This window comes from Anser brachyrhynchus, assembly GCF_964034855.1.
Source record: "Anser brachyrhynchus genome assembly, chromosome: 4".
Classification (NCBI taxonomy): domain Eukaryota; kingdom Metazoa; phylum Chordata; class Aves; order Anseriformes; family Anatidae; genus Anser; species Anser brachyrhynchus.
Window position 1 is genome coordinate 15700195 of NC_137698.1, and position 25140 is coordinate 15725334.

At 46.3% G+C, this 25140-nt stretch overlaps 1 protein-coding gene across 4 annotated transcripts in view; it reads right to left on the minus strand.

The window, feature by feature from the left end:
* Nucleotides 1-25140, minus strand: part of SLC4A4 (solute carrier family 4 member 4) — a 231176-nt gene that overhangs the window by 191481 nt on the left and 14555 nt on the right. Inside the window, exon 1 of one of the 4 annotated variants that reach the window (XM_080589202.1) lies at nucleotides 6119-6495. The exons of 2 other annotated variants lie outside the window; for them this stretch is intronic. The gene's annotated coding sequence lies outside the window, so the exon portion shown is untranslated. Of the gene's footprint in view, nucleotides 1-5971; nucleotides 5991-6118; nucleotides 6496-25140 lie in introns of those variants that run through there. One more of the 4 variants, XM_080589203.1, reaches the window with a different exon arrangement.

A 25140-nucleotide genomic window follows, 5' to 3' on the forward strand; every position in this document is an offset into this window, starting at 1 on the left:
AAGTAAGATTTACATGTACAGCTCCCATATACTTGCATTCAATTCTAGTGCAATGAAGCAGGTTTAATATGCTCAAACGCTACTTTTCCTTGAGCTATTGAGTAACTATTTCCCAACTTCAAATCTAAACACAAAGTCTTATTATATTTAGCAACCTTGATGAAAAATCTCCATGCTTACAGATAAAGGTTGATGATGTGTCTGAAGCGTTATATAGTCACAGGTACAATAAAAGCAGTTAACTGCAACCTTTTGTTCAAGGTTAAGAGGTGAGACTAGAGACTGAGATCAGTAAACTTCAAGAGGTGATTAAAATAAAGTAAAAGCATAAAGAAACTTAAGGCGGAAGTATTCTAATCTCAAAGTTGCACACACCACATACGATGACAGGCAAGTTCTGTTTCTGCACCTACTATACAAAATGGACAAAACATGAATATTTTAATAAAGGTCATTATCTGACATGCAAGACTCCGTTCCTCTTCTTTGACTAAACTTGTACTTAGACATAGACTTCAATTTAAAAAGATTTGCATGTTTTGTTCAGAAAATCATAGCAGAAAAAGATAAGATAAACCAGAGGAGTCAACTTGAAGTGAATTAATATATATATTTTAAAAAGTTGTTGCACATGCAAACCCACTAGGATTTTTGGCGTCACACCAGCTCTTTGTGATGCTTTGAAAAATAACACAAAATTACATCTCTGCTGGAGAACAACCACACAAAATTTCAGCCTGTTTCATTAATTCGGCAGATGAGCAGCTGTCACCTTTCACAGGTCAGAAAGAGTTATTCCCACCGTGGCCCTCATAATTCAGAGCACAGTTTGCCACCCAGTTATTTGTGTCCATAGCTAGGCAGATCATGAAAACATCCAAGTTCCCAGCTTAGCAGTATGAACACTCAAACTGATCAAAAAATAAAGTTCAAAACCACCCCCAGAAATCCTAAGGCAAAGAAATCTGTAGCTAATGGAAGTGAAAATAGTAACTGAGAAGCTGAAAAAGCAGTCCTTGAATAAGCCTAAAAAGCAGCAGCACAGACAAACCTGCTCTGATTTATAAATAAATGCTATTTGTTTCATAGTTTCTGGATGGATCATCTCTTTCTCCTCTGAAACCCAGAGGAAATATTCACTGTGGACTGTACCTTGCAGGTATGGATTTGTTTACTAGGAGACAAATGCTGTATAAAGCATTAAGACAGCATTTTAAATTTCAGAATATCTTTAAGTATTTTCAGTTATCATGGTAACATTAGAATTAAATGAAGCATTTTTTTAAACCTATGTTTAATGGGGGAATAAAGCTGTTTTAGTAAACCTCACTCTGAAAAAAGTCATTTGAACAGTTCCCATCATCGAGTTCAAACGTTCAAGACTCACTTCAAGGTGAGAGACATACGGATCAGGGCTTATTTAAGGACAACTAAAACGTACTTCAAATTGTGTTAAATACATAGTATTTAGCCAGCATATATTATATAGTAGCAAAATAGATGTACGAACTGTCTCCCTGTAAGTGCAGTTGTATAATACAACTAGGAGTTGAAATGCTGTGGCTTGGAAGACACTACCACCAACAACCTTAACTGGTCCTCTCTCATACTTATATATATATATATACACACACATTTCCCCCTTCCGTCTTCCTCTTATTTCTCAAGCAGGATTAGCTCTGCTAACAGCCCACACTTCTGCAATTCTGATATTGAAAGTTCATTTGAGCCCCAAATGAAAAGGATTCTGGTATTGGTGAAGTCAGATTGCCTCTTCTGACGCTTCTGGTGAGAAATGCTGTTGAAAATAGGGTTGTTGGCACTCACCTTCGATGACCCCAGGAGGATCAGTCATACTCACACAGCAGTGTGGTTCACAGATTGACCATCATCTGCTACGAGCCTTACTCTCCATTTACTTACACAGCTATAAATTTGGACAGAAATCTGCAATACCAATCCAAACAAAACTGAGAGCTGTATTTCTCAGGTTTCTGCTAGTCCCATAAAACCCACACAAATGGCTATTCCCTCCACTGGTAGTTCCTGCGGCAACTTCAAAAGTTATGTGAAAAACTAGTAATTGCAGGAGACTAAATTGAAAGACATTTCTATCTTTTCTTTTCTCTTAACGAAAACCAAGAAGACGGATGATACCATGTGCTTTTCCTGGCTCGGCAGGGCATCAGAGTTAAGAAACGCCCGATGCAATACACAGGCTGCATTTAGATGGGCTTCTCCCAGACCCAGAAGGCAAGAGCACTTCCAAGCAACGGAATATCCAGGTAAACAGGTACTAGACACTGTACCGAGCACTTTATTTCACAGGAAGTATACTCATCATAAGGCATGCCTTGCACTAATTTCCAAGGCTAACATTAATGGTTAATTCCACGTTATATCATCTTTGAGCTCCATTTCCATGCAAGCTCTGACCTGAAAGACTGTGGCCACTGCTCGAAGCTGCTATTCAATATCGAGTCGTGAAGGTCTAGGGAGACAATGGCACAGCTCTAACCAAGAGAGGCTGTGGAACAGATTCAACTAGGTATCTTTACATTCCCTGGTTTTTAACTTTGGCCATACGCGGTTTTATCATGTAACTGGGTGCCATAACCGTCTTCAATGCTGTCCAACAGCAATAAAAAGCATTCCTGCCACAAACAACATATAACCCTGAGCAAAGTCAGTAGAAATGAGATGCTGCAGCAACTCAAAGTTCAAGGGCAGGGCGGAAGCACTGCTTTGAATGGTAGCAGGACTTCGCCAGAACCCTGATAATAATATTATTGCTGTATTTTCATTTCAAGCCATACAGTTAAAGATACTTAAAGAGAAATACCTCTACCTTCCCATTCGAGTTGTTTACAAGCAGCGCAAAAGAAAAGCTTTCCTTTTCACCAGACTAGCACAATGACATCAGGCTACCCACAGAGACACACTCCTTTATCAATATTAACTGGAAACTGCTATTACTGGATTTTCAAAGAGCACTCCTTTGGAGCCTTCTAAATGGATTTGAAGCTGGAAGCAGCTAATTGACTTGGAACGAGAAAACCTGATAGCAGTTATAAGAACTCTTTTAATTCCCTCAAAGCAAGGCTCCAAATTCTAAACCTAACGCACAAAGAAAATACATGTAAAGCAGGTTGCTGAAGAGAGACATGGATGCTATCTCGCTGAGGCAATGAAGTCATTTTTACCAGTGCGACAGAAGTCATGGCCCAATGCCACAGCATCAGAGTTAGAACGCTGCAAATATTGTTTTCAGCAAGGCATCTCTAAACCCAGTCTGAAGTCCTCTGGTGTTCCCAACCTGTAAGAAGGAACTCAGGCACTAACCAGAATTTTAATTGCTTTCTTGACAGGGACGCATGCTCCATATAACAGTGTAATAACAGGCAAAAGACTACAAAATCCACTCCACCAGACTGGCACATAAGCATGCAGGAGGAGCATCACTTTCTGTACCCACACAAATAAGCATTGTCACAGAACCACCTTGCTTTCACCCAGGAAATCCTTCCTCTATCAAGGAAACATCTCGCTTTCACAATTGCCTGTCTTTTGCAGGACAAAATCTCTGACTCTAACAAGTGCTACCTGAAAATACAGGCTAGCAAACTTATTGGCAGAAAAAGAAACGTAGGTTTTCCTCTCGATGCTCACAGATGGTAATTTTCATTCACAACCCTGCCCAAAGCACCTTCCAGCTTGTTATTTATTGCAGGTCTTCAAGGTGGCAGTATAGTTAAAAATCCTTCAGACGGAAACACAAAACTGCTTCTCCACCACTGCTGAAAGAACACGTCTGTACGTGAGTAAGGCGCCCTCTCTGATAAGTAGGTAGATCAGAGAACAGGAGTTACAGATTTTCCCTTCTCACAGGGATGATGTCCTTTGAAGTGCACTTTGTGTACAAATTCGACCTTTTCTTATCAGCATAAGACATCAGTAACTGAAGCATTTGCCCTACTCAGACAGTAGGATTGCAAAAGCACATTGAAAGTTCCCTTACTGAATTCCTTTTAAAACCCTCCTATGAACAAAATATCACAATGCAACACAAGTATATGAGGGATTTTTCTGACTGCACACCCATCTCAAGATTTAAAACCATAACATGGAAGGTTAAAGGAAAAAGTCTTCATGGTTATCAGCTGCAGGAAACACTGCTGGACCTTGCTAGGAGCTGAATGGATATGTGCACAAGGTGTTAACTTGCTAGGAATGCCCTGTGCACACAAATGAAAAGTTCATCCTTCCTCTCCTCCCACTGAAAAAAATAAAAAAAAAAGAAAAAGAAAAAAAAAAGCCAAATTTCCTTCTCACCCCACTTTCACCTCTGGACGACAGCAAGGCACAAAGCTGTCAACTCCTTCTAAGCAATCAGTAATTCCTCTACAGTTGTCAGCTCATAGAAAGCTTGGAAATGCAGCTTAGCGTAGTCTCCTCCCTGAAGTCCAGGCACTGCTTTTACAAATGTGAAATTCCCATCTTCCAGGAGTGAAGGAAATTTAACAAGCAAATGCCTCCCATCATATTTCTTTAGAAACGTAAGAGTAATTTTACTTCTCATTTGCACCTGAACGGGGGGAGCACATAAAAAGCATCACGGCAGATTGCACTAACATTCACCCCTCAGATGATACTGAGGCTCACAGGCAGGCAAAGTGCCATCCTGTTTCGTTTACTGAGAACTGAAGTCAGTAGCTGAAATAAAGCCTTGCAAAAACTAGACCCTACGATCTTCTGGCATGATAGAAGTCACTAGGAAAACTGTTTCGGCACTTGCTCCAGCACTGGATCACGGGCGAGAGAAGGATGAACAGAGACCAATACAAATTGGTTAGTTCACGCAAGCAAGCACGCAGACAAGCGCACACGGCGATGCAAACAACCCCATTTAAACATTCAGCATATGACTGGAAATTATTACGACAAAACTAATTCTACCATGAAATAGTTGCTGGGGTTTGGGAGCCTTCAGGGTTTCTTGTTGTTGCTGGAGGGGGGAGGTGTCTGTACCTCGCTCTTAATGCACAAATAATTTCCTTTTGAACACCAGCCAAAGTAAGAACCAGGCATATTCCTGCAGACTATCACATCAGCAATTAGCAAGTGGCAAATTCTGTTCCTGCACACAATATGCAATTCTTGCATTTTGTTAAATGCAGCTAGCCTTTTTTTTTTTAATAGTAAATTTGTACATTTCAGGAATATCCAGAACAACAAAGCCACCAAGCAGCTAGCAGCCTACAAGCACAATGCCATTTTAGATGCAAAGTAAACTGTGTCTCTGTGAAACAAAAGAGTGTAACTATCTCCACTAGTGGAAGAGTTTTCCGAGGGAGCTGTTATTGTTTGCCTTAGGGCCCAGCCTCGTTAACTCCATGCACCTAACTTTCCTTCCAGGAGCACTTCTGCGGAAGGAATAAATGGAGCCCCTCCTGCACGTACGGATGGCTGCACGGCAACTCGTGCCTGGGGCTCCCTGAGCTCGAAGACTTTGGGGGCCCAAAAGCACCTGCAGGACCCCGGCCACCTCTTCTGTCCCCCAGAACTGGGCACCCCAGGAAGCCGGTGTAAGTATGCCAGCTTCTTTTGGAAGCAAGTACTCAAAGGATGCGCTCCTACCAGAGGGGAAAGGCATTAATAATTAACATTGGCGTAAAAACCCGACAGAAGTATGTGTGAGCGAAAGAATGATTAAATTCCCATTTCCATGTTTGCTCTCAAGCGGAGCACCTCGAGTGCTGCTCGCAGCAGGAAGCTCACAAAAGGGAAGACAAGAAGCGAGGAGCTCTCCTCTGCCGGTTTAGGGCAGGGAAAATACCGCCGTACGGCCAGCCTCCAGCTGGAGCACTGAAAACTTGCGAGGAAACACCATTTCCTCGGAGCGGGCGCTGCTGACAACTTCTTAAAGCGCAGATAAATTGAAAGCAGAAAAAAAGCGCTGTGTCTAACCCACCGGCACGGCGAGCTGGGTGTGTTAGGGACCTGTAGGAAGCAGGGCAAGGGGGGATCGCTCCTCTGCGTCGCTCCGAGCGCCGGGGGGCTGCGGGTGGGTGCGAGCCCAGCCCGGCTGGGGGCAGGAGAGCGGATGCTGGGGCCTCACCTGCGGGGCTCGGGCTTGCGGCGTTCCTCCAGCTTGGCGGCGGGCGGGGGCCGCAGGGCGGCGGCGGAGCGGAGAGAGGCAAGCTGCGAGCAGAAAGCGACGGCGGGGAGGCTTCAGCAGGCGCTGCGGGGCATGGCCACCCGCACCCGTGCGCCCGGGGGCGCGCACAGCCGCCTGCCGCGCAGCGGCCGGGCCGGGGGCTGCTAGCGGGAGGGCAGGGGGAACGGAGCCGCCGCCGGCAGAAGCGGCTGTGGTGGCGGTGGCCGGCCAGAGCCGCTTTTAAAGGCGCCCGCGGGCTCGGCCGTCCCCTCGCCCGCTCCCATCCCGTCCCATCCCAGCCCCCGCTCCCTCCCCGGCCGCTCGGGCAGCGGCGCGGCGTCACGGGGCCCCGGGGCGGGGAGCCCGGAGGAGGAGTCTGCGGGGCCGGGGATGGGGCCGGGGGCCGGCCGAGCCTTCCCCGCCTGCTGCCCGGCCGGGGAAGGCTCGGCCGGCCCCCAGCCCCAGCCCCGGTTCCCGTTCCCGGCCCCGGGCAGGTGCCGGGGGCTGCCCGCGGCCCCTCGCAGCCGGGCGCGGCGCAGTTAGCGGTTTGCGAGCAAGAGCAGCTTGCAGCAAGACTGCGCTCATCGCTGTACCCCAAAGCTTCGGGGGCAGGTGAAGGTGAGAGAGCCCTGAGATAGTTCCAAGCGCCGAGGCTCGCGGCAGAACATCAAGGGACACGGCCAGAAAAGGGGACTCCTGGAGGTGTGGAGAGCACAACTCCACTTTAAGAACTCATGGCCTTTAAGTAGCTGTTTCTAAGCCAGCAGTGGGTTTCCAGTAGGTCGCTGACAGCATAGCAAAGGCTTTCAGCTGTCTGTGACATCCAAGTCTTTCTGAGCGATGTTTCATTCCAGCCAGTGACAGCCCTGTGTTAACAAAGAAAGGCACTAACTGCATTGAGAAGCTTTCCAGAGCCAAGCTCCAACCCACACCACAATACATCCTGCCCCGTGCCAGCAGCTCAGCGCCAAGGTTTACTCTCTCCCTGGTTTAACTTTTAGTGATATTCTCATCAGTTTGCACACTTACAACTTCACTTATACCTACAAATGAAAGGGAAAGGTCCCAAAGAAAAGATGTTAGCTACTGCAGAAGATCGGTGTTGTTTCTTTCTACTTAGCAAATTCTTCCCCCATACACAGCGTTGAGCTCCCTCGGTAAAGCCCCTCTTGTTGCTTGCCTTGGGCAGCTGGCTCTCAGCTCACTATTTCAGTAACAAATCTCAATAACTCCTGTTGCAATTACATTTCCTCATGATTCGTTATACCTTCAAATACTGTCATTTTAAACCTACGCATTTATTTTTCTGGCTAAAAAAAAGTGTTTTGGTGCTACGATGCATGATTTTCAGCCGGTCTTTTAAATACACCATCACTACACATAATGATCTAAAACCCTACCAAAACCATTTCCAGGAGTCCTTACATCAAGAGCCAAGACAGCTATCTCAGCCAATTTTGAAAATGAGCGCACTCTACATACACAGAAACGCCCAAGTAAAATGACCTAACAGTCCCAGCCACCAGTGCAATGGGCAAACTCAAAAGCCACTAGCTGCACCCGGCTCGTATGACAGTGTGCATGCAGATTTTGACAGGACTTGACACTCTGGCCCACATATTCCCTCTTAACAAATCATCCAGCTGTTTCCAGTGTGGTTTTTTGTTTGTTTGATTTAATAAACTCAGATGTGCTCGTCGCTCCGGATTAAAGCCTGCCAACTTCCCATTCACAGAACGGGCACTGAAGAAGCAGTTGGATCTGTGAAGTCTCCAGCTGGCTGTTTAAACACACCTTCTCAGTCCACTGGCTTAAGCCCTGCACACAAAGACGTAGCAAAGCCAAGGTGTGCCCAATGGCCTTCTGATGCCTAGCCATCACTAAACCAAGCCTCCAAGTCACGACAAAGGTGATACAGCCTGCATAAACAACTGCACAGGACAGGCTGCCACATTCAGCTAAATGCCCACTGATATACACAAGTTATGCCTCTGCCTTCTTGTCCAGCACACAATTTTTCTGAGAATGTTAGAAAAATGCACATCAATGACAGCATTTGACATTTTTATGTATATATTTGATATTTGTATGTATAATGAGAATGGCCAAAGTTGCAATAGTAAAAAGCAGAAAGTACATAAACGCACGTGCTCAGCGCAATTGGAAAGAACAAAAACCTTTGCCAGTGAGCAGGTTATTCCATAAATATATCTTGCAGAATTTCTGGTAGATTTCTAGGAAGCCGCTCGTGCTGACCACAGCATGTCAGACAATGCTGAACTAGATGGAAACTGGCAGCTCCTGTATTTCCAGGGTTTTGTGGAGACTACTGCGTGAAAAAATATTTGCACTGGATTAAGTCAGGAGTAATTCTGAGCAAATCAAGGAGTTTCACAGGATAAAACCATTTCAATAGAAAGAACTAGGTGCAGAGACACTACAGCTACACTTGCCTATGAGGCTTTTTGTGTCTTTACTTTGTTGTCAAATGGTCATTGCTAAGTCATCATTGACAAAAGCAGGCTGAACCCTGAAAACACTTGTGCGTGCAGGCAATCCTCTTTATATGAGCAATAGCAGTCAGGCGTGTCGTCAGGACTCAGCTCGTGGTCATGGCTGCTCCTAAGGATGTTGGGGTTGGGTTTTTCTGTTTTGTTTTGTTTTTAAAAAAAAGATACAGGTATGCAGCTTGCTCTAGCTGTTGAACTCTGCAGAATGAGTTCCTCCATTACACAATGAGCTCAGTATTAGAGCTGAATTAGTCCAATAACGTCAATTTCTAAGGGCGAGCATGAAAAACAATTCTGTAGCTCCAATATTTGTATTCCCCACTTCAAGTCACCAAAGTGGCTTCAAGTTTGGTGTTAAGTCACCAAGCCACTTCCCAGGAACTCTAGATAGGTCACATCTCAGCAAGGATTGCTGATAACTGGTTGGTAAAGGTATAATGCAAGTAAACCTGTTGGCTTTTGAAACCTGATTAGCAGGTTCTGCATTTTCTGATAGTCCTGCCTCAGTTAGCCATGAAAACACCGTTCAATGCGGAGTTGACTTTTCCATGTCCATTAGTCCTAATTCAGCATCCTGACTGAGCTTCTGCCCACTCACCGTGCAACCGCAGACAGGGCCAAAGCAGCAAATTGTCACATTCCTGCTGACTTCCCCTGCACAGGGTCACACTTTCATCTTTCGAAGGAGGCAGAAGCAAGTGGTGATGGAAAACATCTAGCTGAAGCGAAACAGAATTGAAAGCCAAAGACTTACAGTTTTGCTACGGGTACTTGATGCGATTATAATTAATAATACATCGTGTCTGCTTGAGAGATGTGAGCGATCCTGCCGCTACGATAGCCGTACATGATGCCACACCTTTGGAGAGGCTCCCCACGCCAAGGGGCTGCGAGGCTGCCGGCCCGGCGGCGCTGCGCTGGGGCCCTCTGCTGGAAAGCTGCCCCCGGGACGAAACCCCAGCCCCGGCCCCCGTCTTTCCGTGCCGTTTTTGCCTTTCCCTGCGAGCGAGAGCAGCTTTCTGTGGGTTTCCCCAAGCGCCCTGGCCGCTCTCTGGTGCTCGCTGCTGGAGGGCGCGAAGCCAAGGCAGCTTTTGGTCAGAGAGCCAAAAACGCAGGGCTTTGTTACAGTAAAAGTGCGGTTGTTTCTACACCCACAGAAACCACCAGGGCATAGGATGCTGAAACACACGCTTCCACCACCTACAAGTGTTGGGATAGTGAAACAACACATCCTCTCCCCCTCTAGAATGAGGGAAACAGGAGAGGGGCTAAAAAGGAATAGGGCAGCCCAGCCGAGTGAAGTGCTTTGACACGTCGTCTCTCCTCTGCTGTGGAGCCAGGACGTGCAGCCAGCAGCTCAGGAGGGACACAGGTTTTTCTCCCCATCCTGAAATGTGAGAAGCATGAGGGTAGAGCCAGCCCCCCTGAGCACAAGGCAAACTGGACCTGCACGGATATAGGGAACAGAACTGGAAACAGTTGGTGCTGTGCGATGGAAAAGGGCTGATGAGAGCAACAGTATTTATGTCAGGAGGATTTATTCTTTAGCTGTCACTTTGATGAGTTTTTCTCTTCCTCATTGCTCAGCTCATGGCATCCTGGGCCAAAAGCACAAAAGCTGCGACGCGGGGACCAGCATGTCCTCCATCCGCTTGTACAGCACCTGCACTGTGGTCCAGACCAATCCCTCTGAGCACCAACTCCTTACAAAGTGTTAACCACAAACTTGAGCAAAATCCTTCTCACTGTGCACCTGCTTAGGAAAACTTCTCATATTTTAGCATTGACTGGAAGAATATGGAGACATTCTACCCACTCTGTGTCAGGCCAAGCCCACCATACCTAGCACAAAGCTGCCAAAAAACAGCAGCCCCCTTAACCAGCTTCCTTGTCCCCTGGCTGAAGATCCCCTCCAGCAAGCAGATGGCGACAGGCAGTGTTAGGGACCAGCGGATATCAGTAAAACAAACTCTGCCTGCTCCTCTCAGACCAAACCCTTGCTTCTCCTACACTGATAGCATCTGGTCTTGAGCACAGAGTATCCTGTAGGAAAGAGTAACTGGAATGCCAGCTCACTGCTATCCTTCTAATCCAAGACCACATCTTTTTCCGGACAGGAAAAAAATCCCAGCTGGATACATAACGGTGCCAAGGCCTGAAAGGTGGGACATGGTAAGCTGCCTCTGAAACAAAACTTTCCTTCTGATGCAGTTACTGACAAGACACACACAGGGTAGCTCTAGGCTCAGCTAAGGGATTCAAACCTAACAGCTTTCCAGCTGCTAACTTCCAGCTATTACGGTCTTCTCCAAAATGTGCCCTATATCTGAGCCTCCATCAAGACAAAATATTCTGCAGCCACCCCCACCACCCCCCGAGGTTTGGAGATGCCAAATGGCAGCAGGAAGAAATGTGAAATGCAGTGTGCCACAGGAAAATGCAACTTCCTTGTGAAATCCCACTTCCTGGGGAATGCTCCGTCCTCACAAGGCAAACCCACCCAGAGCTACGCTGCCAGAACTGGAAGACTTTGTATATGGGTGAATCTTATGAAACAGAACAACAATTGTTTGGTGGAATAAGCCACAGACTGAATATTTATAGGAAATGCCTTGGATAGAAACGCTTATCTCCACAACCAGAGTCAGGGCATTGGTGGCTTCCTCTTGTTCTAACGCAGCATCACTTCCACAGGTACCGTACTGTTAAATTCTGAGATTCTCCACTTCTCCACAGCCATATACATATACCTGAGTATCCTTCTCAGTATTACCTACCTCCAGACAATTAACTATTATTTGATTTCCAGAACTGTTTAGGTTAATGTTCTTAGAACACCATTTTTCCTTACTTAGCTGCTTTAAACAACAGACATTCATCTAAACATTACCTCATCACCTTCTCAGTTCAGCTTTTTAACATTTCTCCTAATATAATAAGGCACACTTGTGATTCCCAGTGAACAACAGGGTTTCCATTGCTTAGCTCTTAAAGTATTGCCTCTTTTTCCCTTGGGTGCCCTCTTCTGATACCAAAAAGAAGGCTACGTTGGAGCAAGTGGTACAATAAAGTTAATACAGTAACTCACTCACAGTTTCCGTTCTGTCATTTCATTTTTGAACTCCAAGTCATTTTTATGCCAGACAATTTATAATGCTACATACCAAAGGTGGTTGCTTTTTTTCTTTTGGGAAGGGCTTCAGTGTGTGACCCCGTTGTCTAATCTGGGTCATCGTAAAAGTTGGCTTTGCTTTCCAAAGAATTAAATAACAGCATTATCATTCACTATTTTGGATTTTCACATCTCTTGCTCCTTCTTTACTTTCTTAAGTAAACATATGCTAAATAAAACACTTAAAGCAAACATTTTCAGGTCAAATCTAGCCAGAAATGTATGTTATATAAATAAAACTTTAAGGACATAATGATTTTGAAATGTTTTGCTTGGTAATTCCAATAGAAACTGAATATTTTAAAGCAAACAACAATTTTTCAGCAGCCCATGCAACTCCCAAAGGTTTTTGCTGCTTCAAGAGAGCTTGAAAAAGTGTCCTATGAAAAAAATGCAGAGTAAAAGCAGAACTGTATAAATGTGTTCTTCAAGCCAAAGCAAGGCAAAAATCAAACCCAGCAGAAAGAGCTTTTGCTCTTATTCGCTCAGGAATTACATGCAATCTCAAGAGAAGCGATCGTGTTATTAACAAAGGGTTTGCTCTCTCCCTCTCCTGTAAGCAAATGCAGCACCCCAGCAGCCACGGAGACACCTTTGCTACTGCTTTGTTGCAAGCAGTGTTCATGCAAGTTGCAGGTGCTAAGCAACTATCTTTGCAATGGAAAAATCCTGGCAGAAACACTACCAACAGCTGTCCCCCTCTCATCACAATATTTCCTGAGGGAGCAGCACAGCTGTTGGAGCCCTTCTCATATCAAAATGCACTAAGAAATGCAAAGATGAGGAAAGGGAGATGCTGCAATGCTGCCTGCAGGGTGACTGCTCAAAAGCCTCGAGACTTCAAGGGAAGAGGTACCGCAGTGAGTTGGCTGCTCCTTCAACATTTGTCCTGGCCCCACAGCCTTCTGCCACAGCCGCTTCTGCAAGCTTGTGCAGATGGGGCTCAGGAGCACGTAGCTCCAAACCCTAGGGACCCAACACAAAGAAGCAACTTGAGCTGAAATCCCCTAACGGCAGCACACTCCACTCAAAGACCTGAGTCCCACAGCTAGACACCTTTAGATATAGAAGCCTCCCTTGTTGAACCTGCCTTTTCTTCCGACTTGTTCCCAAGTCGAGGCCCAAGAGGAATGATGGCAGAGCTGTGTGCTTGACAAAAGGCAAAACCAGTGAGAGTTCAGAGACACTGCAATGGGGACAAATCCACCCACACAACCTGCTGCTGAATACACCTCTTTAAATACCCCTTGCTTATACCTGCAGCAGCAGTCCCCGAAGAAGGCTGCAGCGAGGAAACCACATAAGAGCGAAACCCACCTCTCTCCAGGGGAAGGAGGCAATTCTCTGAGTGGAAGGGAAGGGCAAGGACTGCCTGGTGCCCTGCACGTAACAGCAGCGTGTTGTTGAGAAGTACCTCAGAAACCACCCATCTGCAAGAACTGCCTACATGGCCAAGCTGCCACATACAAATTAGGGATGAAGCACGCAGTTGGCCTCAACATCTACTACCTTCTGCTAAGCAAAATACATTCAAGGCATATCAGCCTAAGACTAACGGAAATTAAGGCACTGTATGAAGTAAAAATATGCAGAAACAATATCTTCTGCCTTAAAAACTAATAAACTTGGGCTTCGCCTCAACATTTATGTAGCAACGGGAGATGACTGTCTTGTGTCAACATTCTGTTCTGTGTGCTTTATGGGACTCGGGGCATGACAGAGTATTGACAGATATGAAGGGACAGCATGTTCTGGTGGAGCATTTTAAGAAAATAGTAGTGCTGTCAAAGGGCAAGCTTTCATTTTATGCTTACAAAACACCCGAATAAAATATTTCCTTTGGAGTATCTCACACTTCATTTTATTAGTATAAACAGAAGAGGACTATCTCCATCTTTCAGAGCCATGAACTTTTCACCTGTGTTTCCCCTCCCACCATCTCGGTCTCATCTCACAGCTCCCATCCTTCCCCACCACAGGAGAGGGCATCTTCAAGGCACCTCCTCAGTCCTCTGAGACTGGACCGTTTTCTTACGAAGATCTTGGTTGCAGTGGAGCAACAAAGAGTTGCCTTCCAGGGCACAATCTTTTCTTCACTTTCGCTCTTCCTTTTGGTGGGAAAATGCGGCCCAGGGCACTAACACCCTCTGTTTCTCCCCTGCAGCAGACAGCATAATACGTTCAAGCACCAGTGGTATCCCTACACCTATTTGGCAACTATTCCAGGTGCCACCTAAGCACTAGAATCAGCATTAGCTCAACCTTTTTTCCCCCCTGAAATGTATTAACATTTAATGCATTTTATGGCAATTTCCTAGAAGGGTGAACGTCCTGCTGCAGTTCAAGGCACGGAAACAAATTCTCCACCTGCAGCACCCGTTTCTGTGATGCCCTCCCTGACACGATCCAATGAACAGGACAGGCCACCCCAGCCAAAGCCAGGGTAAAGCACATAGGGAGCAGGGAGAGCCGAGATGATACCAGGTTGTGAGCCCATCACAGGGTTCAACAAGGAAGGCAGGGGATCAGAGCTTGCAGAAAGCAGGTCCCAAATAAGCACCATCAGGAATTCATGATTAACCTCTCCTATCAGCGCTCGGCTGCCTCCTGCCATCCCTCGGTGAGGATTTTACAGTTCCCTGCCCCAAAAGGAATAGGCATTGTTACTTGGGCCAGGCAGCCGACTGATTCAGGACAGCATCAGAGGCAGCGAGGACACAGATGTAGCACAAGTCAAGGGAAATGGTATTCCCAGCACTCGAGACAGTCTTCTGACTGTTTCTTTCTTCTTTCCTGCCTTAGTTCACGAGGTTAAGCTCTGGCTTCCTCCTCCTATCAAGCCTTCTTACAGAGTTGATGGGGAGATTCCAAGGGATATTAATTGCCGTTTGAAATCACTTCAAAGGACCTTTTTCCCCTCTTGTATTAATAGCCGGAATGAGGAAATTGGTTTGGATTTCATACTTGCATCTGCTCCCCAAATCTTTGCTCATTTAAAAATACCCATCTTAAATCAAGCCTGCTTCTATTAAAAGGCTTCTACTCCACACAAGGGCTCACACCCATGCCTTTCCACTTCCACACATATCTACGGCCCTGCGTTCCAACTGGCAGCCAGAGGTGCCAGAAATAACCACAAGAAAGGCTGCCATGAAATCTCCGGCCAAGTTTTGAAAATCCAGGCACTTTACACAAGCACCTATGCTTAGAGTGCTTCATCTGAAGTCAACCTGAAATCAGTCTCATAAGGTTTGTGTATCAGTGATCAAATATCAAAAAATGTAAATGCAAATACGTTTTTTTCTTCAACAAAAACATGCAGGATAACAGTTGTTCTACAAGCCTGTTAGAGCATACTTCCAACAGCGTGCTGACATTCCTGCCCCACTGGTACTGGTTAATGGCTGTTTCTCATTCTTAAGTCTTTTTTTTTTTTCTCCCTGCAATGGCTATGCTACAGTGAATCTGGAAACTGGGTCAAAATTCAATTACTACATTCCCATGCTTCGGGGTGGAGAAAGAAAATAGAAGGAGGAAGAATGGTAAGAAGAAATACCATTGGCTGTAAGCCAGCTTTATGCTCCTTGCATTCTCACCTGTGCTGCAGCCTAAAGCAGCCCTGAGCACTCCCACAAGTTGTTTCACAGCACAGACATCATGAAAGAGAATGTTTTGTCCTAACGCAGTGTTTTCTGGCCAGATCCCAGCCACCCATGCCCTCACATCTGCACTGGAGAATGGCAGTGGGCACAACATGCAGCTGGCGGGGGGGGGGGGGGGAGGGGGGGGGTTGGCACGGGAAGACCCAGAGAGTGGGGCAGCAGTTCCCGCAGAGGAGGAACTAGGTTTCCTCTCCAGATCTCTCCCCCAGCTTGCCATCCCCATCCTTTCCTTTCCTGTGGCAGGAGCAACACATCACACTAACTCAGGTTAGGAACTCACTGAGGAACATAGGCTGGTCCCAAAGAGAAAAAAGGGCCTTCTCACGTCAAGAACTAACCATTGACTCTTTCCTATGTGACTTCGTTCCTTGCCGCTTGGCACTTCGGAAAGTCATTCACCTTCTTGTACTAGCATTTTACATTCTTTTTGCAGAAATATAAATGGACTCCCAGCATTCTTCCCCTCACCCTGAAGTTTGCACAAATCAGCTATACACTTAGTTATTGAAACAAATCAGCTTTACTAGAGGCATCTGCTGTTGGTGTCATCATCTCCTCCTTTGGCTGACAAAACCTAAACTCTGCTTTCATGTGTAAACATTTTCCAGAGAAGGAAAATATTTGCTGTGTGTTTAGACATGCCCTTATTGTCACACTTATAACACAATCTATCATACCTTATCAAATTGCACATCTTCAGCATGCAGATGGTTTGTGACGACATGTTTAGGAGCCTTTCAAATATGGAAAGGAGAATGACTCAAAGATATATTTATTCCACATCTTTCTGACTAGGTCTCTACGAGAAACAGAGCCCATTATACGTCTCCTGTATGTGCAGATAACACAAACCAATTGCCTTTGCTGCTCTGCTCCCCAGCTTTGTTTTCCACACTTCTCAGAATATCAATTCCAGTGCTGCAGTGTTTGCTGGCTCTGCTCCCAATTAATAATTGCAGGGTAGAGTTGGGTAGTTAAGGCTGCAGATTAAGGCTAAAAACATTCAACAGTTTCTGAGAGGTATAGACAGACATACAACCCTTCTTTTCCTAACACTGAACACACTTTATCTTGCTATCACAGGGTTCCAGGGAGATGTTATGCTACTCATCCTAATGATTTAAACAGATCAAAAAGTTGGCTCACCGAGAGCATTTGCCACTGACAACAAACCACAAACACTGATGTTATCCAAGAAGTAACTGTAATATGCTAGCACGGGCTAGACAGATCATACATGGGATAAAAATGAATTTTCATGAAATCACTCTGTAATCATCAACATAGCATCTCCTAAGCAAGCAGTAACACAAGACAAAATGGACAGGTTTCCACTGGATGTTTGTACTCTTTCAAGTGTATTACAAGGCACAAGGTTTAGCAGCTACTTGAGGAAACTCCAGAGCTTGCTTTCAGAGGATTCTCTAGCTCCTAAGACTGTCTAGAAAGCTCTCCTGAATTAAAACAACAGAACCTGGTGCAAAAGAGCTTGCTCCTGAGAAAATCTTGTACTGCTTGCATCCTATATCAGCAAGGGAGACTCCATGAAATATAAAGTCTGCCACAGAAAGAAAAGGAAGCATCGGGAGTTCTGACTGGAAGTTGGTGCATCCCTCCCGAGGGATCCTGCCTCTCAGCATGCAGTCCCAAACGAGGCTGCCCAGACCTACCTCCAGTCCACCCACACATCCAGCTGTTCCATTGGGTTCCCTTAGCAGGAGGAGAAACGGTCGTTCACCGGTGGTCACCTTCCACATTCGCTCCAGCTCACAGGGAGTCAGAGCCCAGCAAGCATTGTCCACGTGCAGAGGAACACTTTTTAAACTTCAGGTCTGTTATGACATTTATTCTGGCCCCCTGCTTCCCTCCCCGCTGCCCCCCCAGTGAAAGGGATCAAAATAGTCTCCCCCTGTGACATTTTGCTGCATTTGACCAATCAACTGTGGGAGTGTCTCTGTTAAAGCCACTGAAGGCCAGTCAGGAGCAGCAACGCCAGCCAGCACGGGGGTGAGCACATGTAGTAGGGGCAACATTGAGAAAAACCTAAACTTTCTACTGCCAGGAAACAGGACATGGGGTCCAGAACAAACAGGAATATCCCACTACTACAATTTGCCTTGCGTATCCCTTACGTGTAAGCTGAGCCCTTCACCTAGTGACATTGAAACTAATACGTGTCAGCTATCTGTCTGGGGTCCAAACTTCTTGGGGCTGATGGGAGCTGGACTGGCCTTCTCCCCTGCCCCCAGGAGGCCTTCTCCAACCACCTGACCTTCCACCCCACTCACTTCATTTAATCCCTTCCCTCATGTATTGCTCCTGGAAATGCATTCCCTCCACAAACCAGCTAAACTTCTAATCCCCTATTCCTTTCTTGGGACCCCATCACCTTACTGCTGCATGCCCACATATATACGGACGCAGACATGATCACCGTTAGCTTCAGGCTGCCAAGAAGCATAAACAATAATAAATTTTGCATGCTGAGAAAGGAGAGCTGCATCTAAGCTGCAGAAGACAGCCAGATCACACCTAGCCAACAAAATGGAAAAAAGGGCAAGCGACAGAACTGGGATAGAGAGGCAGAGAGCTGAGCTTGCTAGCCCTGACCCTGAGGGAGGAAGAAGTGGCTTGGAGGCCATTCTGGCCATCGGTTTTAGCCATCCCACCCACCTCTCTCCGTGGTGGGGTATGGTAGCCAGAAGTAAGCTGTACCTAACTTCACAGTGATTTCTCTGGGCAGACGAGCAAACAGAGCACATTTGCATACAAGATAAAACACAAAACTTGAAAGCTCTTTCCAAGGAATTCCTATCTCCCCTCCATCTTGGACACCGTAAGTCTTCTGAAAATAGTCTCATTTCCAACATGAATCAGCTCAGATCATGTATGGCTCAAGTACTTTTTTTTTTTTTTAAAAAAAGTTGCTGTGGCATGTGTAGCTGTGGAAACATCAGCATTGACTATAACATTTGGATGTTATTGCATGGACCTTGCCAGCACCCTGCTCTGACTGAGACCCTGCTGTGCTGTACAAAGACTCACAGACAGCCTCTGCTCCAAAATGTTTAGTATCTAAGTTGACCAGGCATGCTAAGGAAGTGCTATCATCTGTCATTTACAGATGGAGGTACAAAGAACTGATTTATTCATCTGCAGCATGGATGGAACAAAACCAACTTCAGCCCCACTCCAGCGCCTCACCCAGTTTCTTCTCTATGATATGGGAACATGCTTCTAGGCAATGGAAACTCATTATTAGCCCCCAGTTAAGGCTCAGAGGAGATTTTCCTTCTATAATTAACTCTTCATAACGTTTACTTTTTCTTGCTAACATTTTTCTAGAAGTTTTGGGGAAGTAGAGAAAATAAGTTTTAAAACCAAAGATCTGTGATTTAAAGAATGGTAATATGGAACAGAAAGAACATTCAGACCAGCAAGATAGCAATGTAATGCAAAAAGCATCATCTGTTTTTTGACTCTGAAAATTAACTAATTGAGAGTTTCTACAGGAAAAGAAAAATTCAGCAGGTTTGAACACTGTGATACAAGGCCTTTTCTTTACAAAGCTACCCAAGGTATTGCTCCCTTAAGCAGTGGTGGAATCAAATAAAACTCAATAGGTTCTGGGCTTGCGGCCTCCGGTGTCTTTCAGAGAGTACCTGATGCAGAGAAGCCTTCCTTCTCTACCTCACATGACCACCTGACCCATCTCCAAGCACATCGCCTTCCAACTGCTTTCTCCCTTTGTTACACTAGTATTTTTCCTCTCCTGTTCACAGGCAGTTCCAACCCTCCTATTGCCTCATTTCAGCAATTTCTTAAGCTGCTCACGACGTATGCTCTCTGAGTATTCCAGCTCCCTTTCAAACCTGGATATACAGCTGCAGCATCTCAAAAGCATTTCTGATGCCCACTAAAGTAACAAAGTTTACCAGGGACCTTCCACTTATCTCAGCTCTAATGTAGCTCTTAACATGCAGGTCCTTCAACAAGATTTCTCCCAACCCTGTCACTACATCTTCCCACTCAAAGCTCTCCAAGTAACTCACCAAACTTAGCAACACAAATAAGGAATACAAGTTGTAGTGCCAGAAAACAGCAAGCCTGATTCTGGGGGGCATTGCAGCAGAACAAGAACTCCATGGCCACATGGCAAAAAAGAAAGCACCAGGCTGCACAACCTCACCATACCAATGCATGTTTTATGCAACAATGTTCAAGACTGACTAGATTATCATCTTTTCTCTCGCAGCCAGCTCAGCTACCATGTGCTCTTATGTATTCTGGTTTACGAAATAGAAACATGACTGTGTTGTCATGCCTGGTTCAAAAGAAGCTGATACTGCCAAACTATCTGATAACATACAAGTCTGATACACCTCAATATGTAACCACAGTCTGGTAACTAGCCTGTCAGGTTATACCGTTTTTGGTTAGGGTTTTCTTTTTTTTTTTTTTTTTTTTATGTGTGTGTGTGTGTGTTTTTCTCCTCTTCCTTTGCGAAGCTGGAATGGCACCCTTACATTAACTTTTGCTTAGGAAGAAAGCCAAAGCAGTACTGCTACCAGTCCAAGAACACCTAATAAAGAATTGAATTGCATTCAACCCAAACGTAAAAGAAAGGACAGAAAAGAAGAGTGAGAAAACATAGAAGAATACTGAAGAGTATTTATTAGTTATGTCTCCTTTAAGGCATATCATGGTAAGGATTTTGGTATATTGGAAGAAACTTACTGTTGATGTCATTAAAACTCGGCTTGGAAGAGGTGCTATTCCAAATTCAGTCTGCAGCCATCACAGAAACCAAGAGAATTTCTAATTCTTCAACTCCATGGAAATTAATACCAAGTAGGGGAGGGTGCTTTAAAACAAACAAAGCTATTTTTAACTGAGTATTAAAATGTACGTTTCTGGCTGCTACAGCTAGAACAATTTTCAGACAAGTAATAGGGCATACCACAGCGTATTGTGGCACTGAGCACTTGGGAAGCATCTTTAAAAATAAATCACAGAACAATATGCAAAGGTTACGTGAAAGCCAATTCCTTCTCTTGAGAGCCTGCTTTGCAGCACAGGACATACAAAACCTGCAGCTGCTGAGGTGAGGAATACACCAGGTGCCAGGAAATTGGTGTAAAGCTGAGGTAGGAATGCACTCAATGCAGGGAGTTGATCCTGAAAAGATGTGTTTGAAAGCTGAGGTAGAGCTCCTTGCATAGCAGCTCACCTGCTCTCCCTTATGTAAATTCAAGACATTGGTATCAGTTTCTCTTTACCTGCAAGTGACAAGAAGAGAAGAGGTACCAGGCATTCCTTTTCTGAGACACACACGTAAGCTCTCTCCCAGCTCAGCCACCTGTGTTCAGCCATAGCAGATGCCAGAAAAAAGCTGTCCTCAGCCTCTCTCTTGGCTACCTCTCTTTGCAAGTCACTTTTTTCTGCTCCTTTCGACATCAGAGGTCCAACACTCCCACCCGGCTGAGAAGCCAGAGAACTGAGAAGCCTGCCCAGCCCCTAGGTACCAAGCAGTGCTAGCCTCTATCCGAGCTCCGTGCCCAGCTCTGTGCTCCTTCCTGCAAGGCCCTTTGGCTAGAGAGAAGGAAGCTGTTTGCACCAATTCTTCTTGCCAAACCTCTGGGCACCCAACTGAGGGCTTGTAACCTCACAGGGATGCCAGACTGGAGTCAGATCACTGCTCAGGCCAGCTCCATCCCATTCTACTAGCTTTTGTGCATGTGTGTATCAGTACTGCCCTCTAAATCCCTACTAAAAGCAACACGCTCTCTTGGAAAACTTACAAATTCAGTCCCAAACACATTTATTCTAAGGTGTTTAAAACATTAATAATAAAAGTTGATGAACCTGTTTTATCTGTTGTCGAGGTACCAGCGTGGATCTCTTTAAAAAGTCTCATTACATCTGTATGTTATATTATTACTAGTTTACATATACCCTGTCAGGAACGAAGACTTGTACCACGTGCTTTCTCAACATGTTGTATTCCTCTGATTTTTAGTTAGTATTAGGGGAAGGATTGTCAAGAGCCCTAGTGAGGGCCTGTCACCATTCTTGCTCAATCAAACACAGTTGACTTAAAGTGACCCTGAAGTGCAGAGTTAGACCTGCAGAGATTACTCAGAGGCCCCCCACAGTCCCACCACAGCAGTGGAGAAAATAGAAAGGAAACAATAGGGAGAAGAGAAAGCAGGGATGTAAATGGCCCAAAATTAAGACTACTGATGGAAGGAAGGGAAAAATAGCATTCAAAGAAACAGAAGAGGAACATCTATGTTCATCTATGGCACCGGATGGGATGTGCCTCTCTCGGAGAGGGGTAAGGATCTTTGGTCAGGAGTTAGCAGGGCTGATAGATAGGGCTTTAAACTAGAGTCGAAGGGGGAAGGGGCTAAAACCAGGCACGCCGGTGAAGACCTAAGGGAAGGTACGCTAGAATCAGAGGGGCTGCGTGCCAGTGAGGTCCTTCGGGCAGATCCACAAGGTGCTGAGTGTAAGGAGACGCACCTGAAGTGCTTCTACACGAACGCACGCAGTATGAGGAATAAAATGGATGAGCTAGAAGTCCTGGCCCAGTCCTGCAACTACGACATCATCGGCATAAGCGAAACCTGGTGGGATGAGTCCTGTGACTGGGGTGTTGCGATAGATGGTTACAGGCTCTTCAGGAGGGACAGGCAGTGTAGGCGAGGTGGTGGGGTGGCGATGTATGTGAAGCAGGGGCTGGACTGTGTGGAACTTCAGGTCGGCGATGGCAAAGTTGAGAGCCTCTGGGTAAGGATCAAGGGACGAACGAATAAAGGGGATGTCGTTGTGGGAGTCTATTACAGACCGCCTGGCCAGGACGATAGCGCCGATAAATTATTCTTTACAGAACTAAGAGAGGCCTCGAGATTAACTCCCCTTGTCCTTATGGGGGACTTCAACTTGCCAGACGTTAACTGGGAGTGCCACATGGCTGACACGAGCAAGTCCAGGAGGTTCATGAAGCACCTAGATGATAACTTCTTGGTGCAGGTGCTAACGGAGCCAACTAGGAAAGGTGCCCTCCTAGACCTGTTGCTAGAAAACAGAGAGGGTCTGGTGGGAGATGTGGTGATTGGTGGCCGCCTTGGTCATAGCGACCATGAAGTGGTTGAGTTCAAAATTTACGGTGACAGAAGGAAAAGTGCCACCAAAACCTCATCCCTAGATATGGGGAAAGCGGACTTCAGGCTGCTCAGGGAACTAGTCAGCAAGGTCCCCTGGGAAACTGCTCTTGAAGGCCTCGATGTCCACCAGTGCTGGTCATTCTTTAAGCAATGCCTCCTAGAAGCACAAGATCAGGCAATTCCTAAATATCGCAAGTCAGGCATGCGGGGCAGGAGGCCGGCATGGCTGACCAGGAACATTCTAATGGAGATTAGGCGGAAACAGAGAGTGTTTCGCTACTGGAAGGAGGGCCAGGTGTCATGGAAAGAATACAGGGATGCTGTTCGTGTTTGTAGGCAGAAAATTCGTGTGGCCAAAGCACACCTAGAGTTGAAGCTGGCTGTGTCTGTGAGAGAAAATAAAAAGGGCTTTTTCAGATATGTGAATGGAAAAAGGAGAACTAAAGAATACATAGGGCCGCTCCTTGATAGGGAAAGTCTCCTCACAGAGGATGACATAGGCAAAGCAGAGACGCTTAACGCCTTCTTTGCCTCTGTCTTCAATGCCGATGATGGGCTTCGGGACCCAGGGTGCCCTGAGCTGGAGGACCGGGACGGTGGGGATGACAAACTCCCAATCGACCCTGAACGTGTGCGGGATTTGCTACTCCACCTGGATCCCTACAAGTCCATGGGTCCGGATGGGATTCATCCCTGGGTGCTGAAAGAGCTGGCGGACGTCATCGCGGAACCTCTCTCAATTATTTTTCAACGATCCTGGGAATTTGGAGAGGTCCCGGTAGACTGGAAGCTGGCAAATGTGCCGATTTACAAGAAGGGTCAGAAAGAAGACCCTAGCAATTACAGGCCTTGTCAGTCTCACGTCAGTGCCTGGTAAAATCATGGAGAAGATGGTTCTCGAACTTACTGAGGCGCACCTGGGGGACAAAGCAGTCATTGGTCCCAGCCAGCATGGGTTTGTGAAGGGTAGGTCCTGGCTAACTAACCTGATTTCCTTTTATGATAAGATCACCCGTATGATGGACCAAGGGAAACCAGCTGATGTGATTTTTTTGGACTTCAGCAAGGCTTTTGACACGGTTTCCCATAGAATCGTACTGGACAAAATGTCCACCATACAGCTAAATAAAAACATCATACGATGGGTGAGCAATTGGCTAACGGGCAGGGCCCAAAGGGTTATGGTAAATGGGGCTGCGTCAGGCTGGCGGGTGGTCACCAGTGGGGTCCCTCAAGGCTCCATTTTAGGGCCGGTACTTTTCAATATTTTTATAAACGATCTGGATGTAGGAATAGAAGGTATTTTGAGCAAGTTTGCTGATGACACCAAACTTGGAGGAGTTGTGGACTCGAATGAGGGTGGAAAGGCCTTGCAGAGGGATCTGGATAGGTTGGAGAGCTGGGCGATCACCAACCGCATGAAGTTCAATAAGAGCAAGTGCCGGGTCCTGCACCTGGGACGGGGAAACCCTGGCTGCACGTACAGACTGGGCGATGAGACGCTGGAGAGCAGCCTAGAAGAGAGGGATCTGGGGGTCGTGGTAGACAGCAAGTTGAATATGAGCCAGCAGTGTGCCCTGGCGGCCAGGAGGGCCAACCGTGTCCTGGGGTGCATCAAGCACGGCATCGCTAGTAGGTCAAGGGAGGTGATTGTCCCGCTCTACTCTGCGCTGGTGCGGCCTCACCTCGAGTACTGTGTGCAGTTCTGGGCACCACAGTATAAAAAGGACATGAAACTGTTGGAGAGTGTACAGAGGAGGGCTACGAAGATGGTGAAAGGCCTGGAGGGGAAGACGTACGAGGAACGGCTGAGGTCACTGGGCCTGTTCAGCCTGGAGAAGAGGAGGCTGAGGGGAGACCTCATCACAGTCTACAACTTCCTCGTAAGGGGGTGTCGAGAGGCAGGAGACCTTTTCTCCATTAACACCAGTGACAGGACCCGCGGGAACGGGGTTAAGCTGAGGCAGGGGAAATTTAGGCTTGACATCAGGAGGGGGTTCTTCACAGAGAGGGTGGTTGCACACTGGAACAGGCTCCCCAGGGAAGTGGTCACTGCACCGAGCCTGTCTGAATTTAAGAAGAGATTGGACTGTGCACTTAGTCACATGGTCTGAACTTTTGGGTAGACCTGTGCGGTATCAAGAGTTGGACTTGATGATCCTTAAGGGTCCCTTCCAACTCAGGATATTCTATGATTCTATGATCTATGCTCTAAGCCATAGCTTCTGCTTGCCTAAGGAGGGTAGTTGTCCCTGCCCTTCAGAAACAACGAAATCCTGTATCTGTGAGAGGAATTACACCATCTAGATTGCTCTAGCAGCTTGTATTTATAGAAATGCGTTGTCCTCACCGCACTGGTTCTTGTATAACATTGCACGCATTGCTTCCACCATCTCAGGTTACGTGCAGGCAGTGCACTGAGGAAAATGACTCTGCCTGGCTAGCATGCTACCAGTGCTGCCATTTATTC